At 41.6% G+C, this 10,837-nt stretch overlaps 1 long non-coding RNA gene across 1 annotated transcript; it reads right to left on the bottom strand.

Moving 5' to 3' along the window:
* Nucleotides 1-2,713: 2,713 nt before the first annotated feature.
* On the bottom strand, nucleotides 2,714-10,585 carry LOC141946283 (uncharacterized). Its single transcript, XR_012629798.1, has 3 exons — nucleotides 6,761-10,585; nucleotides 5,546-5,723; nucleotides 2,714-4,975 (listed from the first exon to the last, which is right to left on the bottom strand). It is a non-coding gene; the product is annotated as an uncharacterized LOC141946283 (long non-coding RNA).
* Between the last annotated feature and the right edge of the window lie 252 nt (nucleotides 10,586-10,837).

Raw genomic sequence — 10,837 nt, 5'->3', positions numbered from 1 at the left:
CTGTTTGCATGGCCAAGTGGTAAATTCTGCAAAGACAGGTGCTGGAGTGGCCCTGAAACAGCCTTTCAAATCAAAGAAAGGGAGAAAAAATAGTTGCAGAATGGCAAATAGCAATGAAAGAGAATGATGATTTTGGGAATTATGTATGGTAAAATGTAAACTAATCCCCAAATCCCAAATTTCTAAATAAAGGCTTTGAACAGGAGTATACTGCTACTTAAAATCATATGTACTCACAAATGTAATTAATATTATAAATTAATCTTATAAATAATATTATAAATTAATAGTATATTATACTATTAATATTATAAATCATAAAAGATTGCATATTCGTTTTCGCCACATTCCTGATTAGTCTTGGCACAGGCTGGCCCTTGAACTTAAATGGTCTTAAAAGCAATGGTTTCCAATTTTTCCTCCTTCCTTAACATTTTTCACAGCCCCTCATTATCGTATAGCAAAGGATCCTGCTGGCCAGCTGCAGGCTGCTGGCTGTGATGTGCCAGATCGCTGGCGGTCAGCACAGCAGGGGATTACTGGGGATCACTGTCTTCATGGAAGGAGACCTGGAGGGACACATTTCCAACACTACTGCAGCCCTAACGAGTTCCCAATTTTATGGTAAGAGCTAGCAGCGAGGCTGCCGGGCCACTGCTTCGTGCTGTGCTGCTCTAACATTCATTTATCACGGTATTTCTCATACTGGTTTACTGTTTGCAATGCAGCGGGTAATAAATATGATAAATATGCTACGATAAACAACTACGGGCTCCCACCTGGTGACTCTTATGTGTGATGGCAACACAGCTACGGAACAGCAGTACACATGGACAGTGCCGTGGGAGCTGGAGAAAGGATGATTAATATGTATAGTGGGATTCTGTGAAGAAGAAAAAAGGAAAAAATCAGCTCTATCAGTGGGTATTTTACCACTGTGGAGAACGACAACAATAAGTCATAACTGAATAATGACACCCAGGAGAAAACAGAATTCCCCATAAAAAGCTCCTCAAGAATAGCTTCCCTGTTACATCAGAGAAACCTCATTTAGGGAATTTAAGATCAGAAAGAGAACAACTCCAAAGTGGCAAGAAGATGGGCCATCAATAAATTCTCCTGTCCCCGGTTTCTGTGATGCTGTGGCCTAACATTCAAAAATATCTCCATTCTAATTCTGTCTTAGAGAATTTGGTAACTCCAAAAAACAGATCGAAAGCTGGACGAGCGAGGTGTACTTGGATTTGGATTCCTCCCTCATCCAACCTGGCAGAGGGAAGCGGCACCGGAGCCACCAGCTGAGGCCAGTCCATCCCCTGGAATGCAGCCGCCGGAGCCAGGCTGATGGATGCTGACAGCCCCGCTTTCATCTGGCAGTGTCCCCGCCACCAGCTGCGCCGGGGAAAGAAAGAGCGCGCAGGAATTCACAGCATTCCCCCTCTGATTAATCCCTGGCTTTCCCGCTGCGCCTGAATGAATTGGGCTAGGGATTCGTGGCTCTGCTGGGGGAGATTTGCTGATTTCTTTGAGCCTCCTGGGGGGAAGTGATATAGAGAGCAAATAACCAGCGGGCAGTGCCGAAGTGATGTAATGGGCCAGGGCATGAAAGCCCCTTGCCTCTGCTCTACCCACGTCTCCTGGTCTTTTCTCCATAGGTGACGAGGAGCGGGCACAGAGGAGAACTTCACACTGCCGCCACATGCTGTAGCTTTACGGGCGATTTACAGAGCACGCCCCGACTTCCCTAGCCGAGGTCTATGCAGATTGGCCAATTTACAAGAAAAGGCATAAACAAAGTTTAAGCCAAGATCCTGGGAGCACCCCGACAGCTTGGTTGCAACCTGGCAGGTGATCTGAGGGTGAAGATAGGTCAGTGCTGGGGTGCAAGGCGCTGTGGTGGGTCCAGCCATGGCCCTCAGTGGCCGCCCCAAACCCTCCGCCCTAGCTCCCTCCTTCTTTCCAGGCTGGACAATAATTAAATATCAGATTAAAGGGTCATTTTAAAAATGAGAGCAAACATAGGCAGAATGGTGGGAAGGCTCTGGAAGTGTTACACTTCAGAAACTAACGTGAATCTTAGAAGAGGGTCACTAAGGGATCCAACTGATTAACCAGGTACCTAGGGACTATGTGAAAACATGCATGTGAATTCTAGCTATAATTATACAGGCCTTGCCATAAAATAACATCACTGGACCATCCTGATGCTTAAAAAAGTCGTAAGGCCTCAGATGCTCATGATTAAGATGAAAAGAGTTCGTAAGAATGCACAAAGCTTTTCATCTCTCTGTCTCCCCAAGTAAGTTTCTCTAAAAGAGAAACGCGTTTTCTTGCAGTGCGCCCTTCAGCCAGCTCCAGTGTCTATTTTCAAGATCCAGAGGAAGCAAACATGACAGATGATCTGTTTTTCCCACCCGTGTGATTCACATATAGTCTCTGCCATTTATAACAAATACTGCGAGATTTTGTAAATTTTTTTAACTTTAGTTTTGTTATTGTTTTGCACATGTTTTGAAATCTAGTACGATAACTCTGAGAATATTTAGATATTTATATATATATTTAGATATTTCATTTATATATAAAAATGTATTTATACTATATATAACATATATTTATTATATAAATTACATTTATATAACAAAATTACATTTATATATATAAATGTAATAAACACAATTAACAAATAATCACAAAAGAAACAGAAACTGGCATCTGGATTACTTGGCCAATTCTAAACATGAAACACACAGTTCTGAATATTGCACTGAAAAAATTCCCAGCAGGTAACTTGTGATCACGCTGTAGCAAGGAAAGAAATGAAAATGCATCATCTCAAATATTGTTATAATTCATATCTATGAACAGACAAAGCGGACTCATGGGGTAAGCTGTTCTCTGGGGATGAATTACTCAGCCCAGCCAACAGCTCGCACTTTGGCCCTAGTCTTTTCTGTGAAGGTGGAGGGTGAAACTGTTTTTCTGAGCAGCCAGAACTAACCCACTCTGTGTAAGCTACCTGGTCTGCGGTGCAGCCAGCTCACAGGCTCACATTTTCTCTTTTTTAATACATTGTTATTGCGTTAGATTCAGATTACATAATCTTTTTCTCTGATTTTATACCTTTACAAATGTTGCTCCTGAGTTCTGAAGAATCAGAATGTTGCTGCAGTCCTGGTATAAAAATTCCTGATGTGATAGCCACTCCTGCGGTAGATAATTATTACTCTGGCATTAATGAAGCTGTTAAATGCACGGCTGCTGTTCTGCTGAGACCAAAGGATAATGGCCAGAGACCTAAAAATGAAAAAGCTGGATTATATTTTCAATGCTAAAAACGTTACAACTGGAAATCTCTTTGAGGTTTTGGTGGAAAAATTCACTCTGCTAAGTGCATATTCCAGCCATGGTTTCTTGGCTTTCTATAATATCCTCTCCATGAACATTTCAACATTCCCTGTTTACAGCAACTCTCGGGTCACCCGTGTGGGCTGGATTTACTGGAGGGGCAAAGAGGACTACACACACAGTCCCCCAGCTCCCTCGGTCGCAGGACGCACTCAGTGCTACCTGCCAGCAGAAAACCTGTTGCTCCATCTCTTCTCTTCCATATCGTGGGTACATTCAGCCTTACTCATAGGTACCTCTCATCTCAGGGCCAAAACCAGAGGAAACCAAGACAACATAATTAAGCAATGTGCTTACTGTCACAAAGCAGGGCCAGGTCTGGAACCAGCAAGTTTCCACTTCCAGTTACAGAGCTTGTTCTCCGACAGTCCTGATTTTACAGTGTTGCTATAAATACTGGATTAAAGTATCTTGCAAGGACAAAATTTAAATTTCTTTCCATTTCTTTAGCACTGCTCATTCAGTTATCCAGAACAGCTTCTTAAAAGTACCAGGTTGCTTCCAACCTGAAAGCCTGTGCTCCTTTTTTACTTTATTACTAACAATACCAGCTGAAAATGACTCCATTAGAATTGAGAACCCACTGTTAGGTGTTTTTTGTCATCTTAAATGATTAAATTGTGGTCATGAAGGATGAATGCTGAAAAAAGGATCTTGTCAGACAAAATGGGTGAAATCTGAAGGCCTCTTTTATGCAACAGCGAGGCTGAGAGCTGCAAAGGAACCATAGGTGACCCTAGTTCAAAAAGATTTCGAATCAAAAGATCTATCCAATGACTTAGAGGTTTCAAGAAGGCTTTATCCGTTGCTGTGTTTTAACGGCTGTATTGAACAATCTCTGAGAATCTTGCAGTCCTCACTTTCCAGCCCAGCTGAAGAGCTCCCCCGCAGCGTCGGCGCCTGCAGTTGTTGAATAAATGTTTCTCACACTACAGCTCAATTAAGTCAAGGGTATGAGGAGGAAGATGATCTGAGTAATTCACTAGCCTGTACAGCAGAGGTAACCCACAGGAGGCTGGAGAACTCAAAACCCTTCCATCAATCTTTTAAAATGTACCTTAAGACTTTACAGGGTGTTTTGACTCTGATTTTTCTTTTTCATTCTTTTTCTGGCATTGTTAGCTGTTCATTATGTTTCACAATCAGTCTCATGGACCAAATACATAATTTGTAGTGCACCAAACTAAGCTAAACATGTTACCAATAACTACAATTACAACAAAGCAGTGTACCACGATATGATATTGCAAGGGACTACATTCAAACCAAGTATAAAACAATTCCAGTACGAAGACACAACAGAATTTGCTGCGAAGATTTACAAAAATATAAACATCGCATCAAAGGATCTGAGATGACTATTAATTTTTTATCATGTTTCCATTTTAGTCATAAACATTCACATAGGTGGTTAGCAGCAGGAGAAATGTAAGCTACTTGATGTAAATCCATTGCTTCTTAAAGACTGTGGGTTTTTAGCCCCGATGCTTGCCACAGATTTAAATGCTGAAGTGATTTTTCAGAACACCACTTCCCATGGTTGTTTGTGCACTCTGTTCTTCTGTTGCTGCAAAATGTTAATTCACGTGTTACCAATTACTGGATCTCTGACAAAACAAGTAGCAGCAAGAAGAAACCCCTGTGGTTTTTATGATAATAGTAAGTAGAAGTCAAGATAACATTTCATGCCAAGTGGATCAGGAAAGCAGTAACTGGAGAAGGATTTTATGGTATCACTGCAGTATCTTGTCTGGCAATAGCTTATGTCATTTTCTATGTATTGTTGCTTAATACTCGGTTCCTTACTGAAACTTTGCACTGAAACTCAAGGTAGAGATATTCTACAAATCATGGCAAATCTCACAGAGTTCAAAGCTCAGACATGAGTTTTTTGTCTTCAAAAAATGTCTGCCGTGATTTCAAAACAATCCAGCTTTCATTACAAATCAAATAAACACTAGGGGATTGGAGAACGCATTTCAGCACATATGCATAAATATACACATCACATATATATATGCGCATGCTTTTTACTTTGGTTGCAACAAGGCAATCGCTCATCTAATTTGTCTTCTAATTAGGCCTTTTTAATGGTTAAATCCTCAACACTGTAAACTGGAAAGAATAAGCCCTTTACCTGGATGGACACAAACGCTGGCACCGACCATTCTGCCTTGGTTCCTCTTCCCTCCCAATAAGGTTCCCTCCGCCGAAGGACGGACCAGCCCTGGGGCTGCTGGCAATGGGGTGCCCAGCCCGAGGCACCCCCAAGGGGCACAGGGCTCTTCAAGGAGATGTACTGTACCACCAAGATCCTGAAAAAGTGCAAAAGAGAGGATGGAAAAATACTTGCAGGGCTTTTCTTCACGATTTTGGTACTATATCAGTCTGTCCTCTTTATGTGGCATGCAAATCACAGTAAATGGTATTTTTATCCCGTTCTATGTTACATGGTTGCAAAAATTGCTGACAGAAACTGCCAACATGCTCCACTAATGACTATAATGCTGTTTCACTGGCATAAATGTCTTTTCACATTAACGCAGACCATCTACTTTAGGGGCTTTTAATGATGCAGCGACACTGACATTTACAGCAATGGAAACTTCTCTGATACGACCTCAGATTAAGGGATCAAATTTAAGGGGATATGTAAAAAGAAGTGGGGTATGTTAAAAGCTGACAACTAGTTACGAGTCTAAACGGAGACAACACATGCATCAAGAAGGTGTGGATATGCAGATCTGGAACTACGCATTTAGACTCAGTTCTTCTTTCAAGTAACATTTTCCTGACAACAGAAAACAAATACGTCACATCTGCCACAAATGTGCTGTACATAACAGCAGTTCCTACAGCATCAATATATTTACTTAGTGATTCATCCCCTTCCTCTGTATGTTTATCTAACTATCCTAACCACATCCAGTTACCAATTACTAGCTAGAAACGGCCTTACAAAACCATGTTCAAGGGACTCTAAACAGCCGAACACAGACTGAGGCTTTGGTGTCACCACTCATCGCCAAACATCTGCACAGGAGAATAAATCAGCACTTTTCTAGAATAATATACCAGTGAGCCACCTAACTATTTGCAATCGAATCTGCATCTCCTCTAACCAATAAAAAGATTTCTGATGACTTCAGAGACTCTTGATTAGGTCTTTAAAATGGAGGAAGCAACAGATCTTCCGGTAGTTGTTGCATATTGAAACAGTAACACAGTTTTCCATTCAGTGAGTTCAGATAACTGTACAGGTAAAATCAACAAGTGATTTGCCAGCTCTGCCATTCCAACCCAGGAAAGTCAAATTTATTTTTCTTCTGATTTGGCTATCACCACCAGTTACCTGGGTTCTCAGAATCGAATTCTGTTGTCTTCAGGTTGCATCAGTGCAATTCGGGACAGACTCTCGTCCTGCAACGGGGAGCTGCACACGCTGTTAGATTATGCCTTAACTAGAATATAATTCTGCTCTTTTCGTTCTGTGCATTTCTTGCAGGAGTAAGACAAATCAGAAACTCACATTTTTCAGTAACATAAACAAGTGTACACACTCCTTGTCTTCTCCAAAAGACCTATGGTTCCACAATTGTAATTATTATATAATTATTCACAGTTTTGCAAGCTCTTTGTGGCAAGAGACAAATGCCAAATCCAATGTCAATGAACCAGACTGTCACTCTCATACCTCTCCCCCACCCCCTTTAATTTCTCCCAGGAGTTTGGTCTCCTGACATTTTCAGAAGAGGGACAGACTCTGAGGCAGAAGAGCTTCCATGTATGAACAGAGTTGCACAGCACTTCACCCTTTTGGGAATTTCTTTTTCAAGTATTCCCAACACACATGTAGGCCTACATAATAATCTTTTTGCTTGAAAGATAAATTATGAAGTCCTAAAAACTCTCAGCTGCTGAAATTCGGAGCCCAAATGACACACCTTCCTCCTTCGGTCTCTCGCTTTTCCACAGGACATGCCACCGACAGCAGATGACGTTTCTTTGAGTGAGAAACAGAGAGGTGGCTACCTTCAAAAGCTAATTCAGCTCCACAAGAACAATCTCCTGATGCTCCCTCTGCAGTCAGCAGAGAAACGGGCACTTCCATACGACTGTCTCTGGCTACCTTCCTCTCTACTCCCCTCTCTCCCAGAACTACAGAGGAGGTTAGTCCTACAGCTGATGGAGCACCCCAGGAGTTAACCCTCTCGAGCCCCAGACCCTCTGCTCACCCATCTCTCCTTTCGGTATGGTGGTGGGGGGCTGCTATCTCACGGCACCTGAGCTCATGCATCTGTCCTCAAAAAAGCAGCAGTGAAGTGACAGGAGTAGCTCAGCAAGTCGTCCTGGACTGCAAAGTAGCTTCCCTCTCTCACAGCAGTTCTCTCTCCGGCGATTTACTGAGAGTCTGGGAAGGCTAAGAGTTAAAAAACACTGTGATCCTGTGTTTAATTATGTGATAAATAAATGTGGATAAGAGTCTGATGCTAATACGTATTTTTTATAGGTGTTGTAATACAGCTACTGTCTCATATAGCTGCAATGAACAAATGTGAAGAAAACTTCCATGACCCAACTGATCATCCTCACCCTTTTCCACATTTTGTGAGGGCATACCTGGCTCTTCACATTTCTCTTCATGTAGGGATTCATAAAATCTCAAGTCATCAAAAATAAGAAGCTGAACAGTGTGCGAGCAGCCCTTCATCTGATATACACCCAGTGCAACTTACATTTACTTACATTAGCGGAGGCTCCCATATTTAGTCTCACATCTTCAGGCTAGTTCATTTAACTCCTTGTGTTCTCCTGGAGCTTCCAGCAACTAAAATAAGCTTCTTAACATTTCATATCAATTCCAGATACTACACTCAGCATACCTGCCAAGGATCAGCTGTTCCATTTGTATAGATGCAAATACATCAAGCGGGCAAAGAAAACTCCTTTTTGGCCAAATTTGTTCTGAATCAATCGAATCTATTTTAGAATGATGTAAGCCCTGAAAAATGCTGTGGGACTGTCTGAGTCTGTTAGCACTTTTAAGTAAACAAACAAAACCTGCTTTAATTTAGACAAATTTCCAGGCCACAATTGTCAGGACACCACTAAAAGCTCTTGGGTATTAAAAAACAAAATCTAAATAAGAAACAGAAGCTACATAAGGAGGAGGGCTCTGTGGGAACCTTCCTGCCTTTGGTCTGACAATCCAAAAAGTGTGTTCTGGTTTCCCCCAGCATCCGGTGCACTCCAGCAAGTTTCTAAATAAAGTTGAGTAAAAACTTCACTCAAAGCTTCAGTGTTCCTTAAATGGCATGTCTCATCATTGCTGGCAGAGCTGCAGCTCATGTTAAAGTAAGCAACCACATTAACATTTTTCCTAAATGCTACTCTATATATTCTAAAGGCTCAGCTCAAACGTCGCTAAAATAAGCACTTAAAATAACAACTTCAAACACTTGCATGAGGCTGCATCCATTCAGATGAGCTATTTTTTCTTACCTCACTCGATTTCCCTTCAGTGTTCATTAAACAAAGGATGCGCCATGCCATGACAGGAGAGAAAGGCTAGATTTCAGCTTGAGGACTAACGTAAGTCAATTAGAATCTATTGGCTCCTAATTACAGGATTTGTTATTTATCCCAGGCTGCCTCCCAGTACAAAAAACCTGGTGACTGATGCCTTCTCTTCGTGATAAACATTCACTGAGATATATGTGGAGGCTGAAATGCAGTGAAGAGTGTTTCTTTTTCCTTTACTCTGAGTGAGCAGTGCTCAGCTTTCATGAGAATGTTTAAACCCCTTCTCAGCCTGAGTAAAAGCAACCTGTATTAGATAGAGCATATTCTGTGAACACAGATTCTATCTACTGGAAAACCTGTAAAATAATATAAGCCGATACACTAATTGCAAAAGGTATTTTTAAAAAAAATCTGCAAATTAAGATCACATAAAATGAAACTGCTATGCAACGCTAGCATTTTACAGATAATGTCTCTCATGGAAGTCTAACACTTAATTATGGAAAATGAAATAAGAAGCATGACAATTATAATTGAACAGTAGTCCCTGTGATACATTCACTGAACAGACAACTAAAAAATCTTATTAATCCAGGGAAATGATATATGGGTCAACTTAAAAAAAACCCAGAAACAATGGGAAGCCCAAATCTCACTTTAAATACATATTCAAGCATTTGCATCAGCAATTCCTTCTACAACAAGCCGAGCACACAGCATTTTCACTACCATCAACACCTCTTTGAAGTTCAGACCTCCTCAAATGTATTCTCCTGCTTTACATGAATTTCTGTCACCACCCTCTCCTTCTGCATTATCACCTGCACCACAGAAAGCACAAAAATTCACATAAAATCCCACAGGAAATGCAAAAGATCTATATAAAGCTGCAAAGTGTCTTCTGTCGCTCATCTTCAGCTTTTTACAAGTTTCTCAAACTGTTGGGAAAAGAGAGTTTTGGTCACACCATGGAAGGAGAGAGGACATGAACCGAAATAAGGAACAACCACCACCATGAATGCCTCAAACCAGCCTTAATAGTGGAGCAGGCTGCTAACTTCACACACAGGCTACACTGGGAACCTCTCCGTGGCTGCATCAATGCCTACAACACGCGTCCTGATGGGGGGTTTTGTTCAATACTTTCATTATCAGTAACAAATGCCCACCACTTGCCTCATCCTGTCTGGTCCAGAATTGAGGAGCATTTTCAGAAAGTGCAAATGAATCTGGGATCCTGTTTCTTAAAAGGGATTCTTCACAAGTGCAGACACCTCACCTTGGATTTAGCATGACCCTCTTCTACCCCTAGAGTGTGCGTGTTGCTCTCGAGTGCTACATTTGCCTGGAGCAACCAGCCCTGCCTGCTCCTCCCGGGCTCTGGGTTCACACAGACCTTCATCGTTCAGCACAGACTTTCATCTCTCTGGCAGAGGGTTTGGGACAGCAGGCAAGACTGTCCCAGGAGGACAGCTGAGGCCACCCAGGGCAGCGGCGCCACTTCCCACAGTTCCACCTGCGTCGAGTTTCTTGATACAAGGGAGCACAGTATCAAAGCCAGTCCTATCTGCTTTAAGTGTAAAAGGGGAAAAAAAAAAAAAAATTAGTACAGCTCAGCAAATCTTGATTATTATTGTCAAGATTTTTTTACTGACATATACAACTTATTTACCTACAAATTCTTTCTCCTGCCTATGCTGGATACTTACATTCACAAACATATTAGTCATCGCTTAATTATCGCTACAAAGCCTTATTAATATGTATGGATAAAGAGCTTTCTGGCAGGAATGCATTTTAATGAAGTCGCTGAAAGGCAACACACAGTAATTTCTAGAAGGTTATGCCACGACTAACAATAGCGAACTGACTGAAGCAGCCCGGGGACAGGATGAGGTATGGAAGG

The sequence above is a fragment of the Strix uralensis genome, chromosome 8, assembly GCF_047716275.1.
Source record: "Strix uralensis isolate ZFMK-TIS-50842 chromosome 8, bStrUra1, whole genome shotgun sequence".
NCBI classification, from domain to species: Eukaryota; Metazoa; Chordata; class Aves; order Strigiformes; family Strigidae; genus Strix; species Strix uralensis.
The sequence above is the reverse complement of the archived record's forward strand: the minus strand, read 5'-3'. Positions and strand labels throughout refer to the sequence as shown.